The sequence below is a fragment of the Coccinella septempunctata genome, chromosome 2 (genome assembly GCF_907165205.1).
Source record: "Coccinella septempunctata chromosome 2, icCocSept1.1, whole genome shotgun sequence".
Lineage (NCBI taxonomy): Eukaryota > Metazoa > Arthropoda > Insecta > Coleoptera > Coccinellidae > Coccinella > Coccinella septempunctata.
Genome location: NC_058190.1, coordinates 12,245,997 through 12,247,844, shown reverse-complemented (window position 1 = coordinate 12,247,844; position 1,848 = coordinate 12,245,997).

The window sequence follows — 1,848 nt, the reverse complement described above, 5'->3', positions numbered from 1 at the left end:
GACAAAATTTTTAATTTCTATTTTTTTATGATACAACATACAAAAATACATACAATCCTCAATTTTCACCCTTCTACGATCAACCCTTATTTTTTAATAGCCATTTTAGTAATTTAATCATTTTTCCTCTCCGGTCGAAAACTGATCAATCATCATTTAATTAGTTATCCCCGCCAGATGTCTACAGGTGTCACTTCTGACCCAGTAAACAGCACGAACGAACGCTAGATGGACTAACAAAAAATATTGTTTACGCTATAGCATTAAGAGATTGATATTGTTTAATAGTGTTACTGTCGTAATTGTTTAATTAATGATATATAATTTTGAGGAATAAATTATAATAACTTAAAAATAATGTTTTCCTTTTGTTATTTTTATAACACATTCAGTGTGTAGCATCTGCCACGATCGGACGTCTATCACACCGCGCATCGAAAGATTTATTTCATTCAAGTATTTTCTATACACAACTGTCAGAAAACTTAACATGACTTCTTCAAGTGATGGTACCTATTCTGAAATGGAATTGGATGACAATGGAGTTTGGAAAAAAGCAAGATACAAAAGGAAAAGAGACAAGAACCCTACTTCGCCAACACAACAACAATCGAAAAAACCCGCATTTCCATCTGCAAAGAATAAGGAAAAGAAATCAGACAACTATCAAGATAAGCAAACAAAAAATTATCAAGCAACACAAGGGAATTCCAGTGATGTCTCACCGGATGGTCAACAAACACCTCAAAATGTAAACAACAACCAAGGAAGCGACAGTGACGGAGATGGCCCATTTAGGGGATTTCCATCTGACACAAACCACACAAAAACAGAGAACTATTCACAACAAATGCTACAAAAGATTAACAGAAGATATGAACATTGCTTTCATTTATTAGCAACAACTGACATTCCCAGAACACAGATGGCGGACTTATGGATGCAGCACTTCCCGAGGAGCAAAGATATTATATTAAAGACGAAAAAAGGATTCATAATCAAATCGGACAACGTAAAGGAGAAACTCACTAAAATTTTAGAATTTCTGAAGAACATCAATACTATTAAGTCCTTTCAGGAAAGTAACTCTACAAACACAAGACCCACGAAAAACTCAACGCAAGGGAGCTACTCTGTAGTCATAAGCAATGTAGCAGAGGGGTTCTTCTACAAATGTCGACATTATTCTGTTTTCCCCAGCTCTCCTCCGGAACCAATTCCTGTACCATGTGCAAAATGCAATCAATTCACACATACAACAATCAACTGCAACTCAGCCCTGGTATGCAATAAATGTAAAGGAAATCATCACACTAACTCGTGTTCTTCTCCTCTGCCAATCTCTTGCACTGCCTGTGAGGGACAAGATCATGTGGCATGGTCTATCAAGTGCCCAAAAAGGCCTACAAAACTTATTGATGGCATCCCAAATGTGAAAATTAAGTCAATAAACAAAAAATCAAGTGAAATTAAACCCTCAATCACAAAAAACAACCGAATCCATAAGCCTATTACAATCCATGACAATAAAATCAACACATACATACAGAAACTGAATAATCCAAAGAATACAGATCGGCAACAACTCATAAATGAACTCAAAAAGAGATTCATAAAAGCACACAACATAGACACAACGGCAGTATTTTCTGGAAACCAACTATACATCCTAATGTTTGATTTGAACAAGGAAAACCCAGGTATTGCAACAGAACCCACAACTGGCACACAAATTCAAGTTATAAACGACAATATGATCCCCAGCACAAGTAGAGGCATTCAATAATATAAAATTACTGTATGCCAACATAAATAGCTACATTCCAAAAAAACACTTAATAAATCATT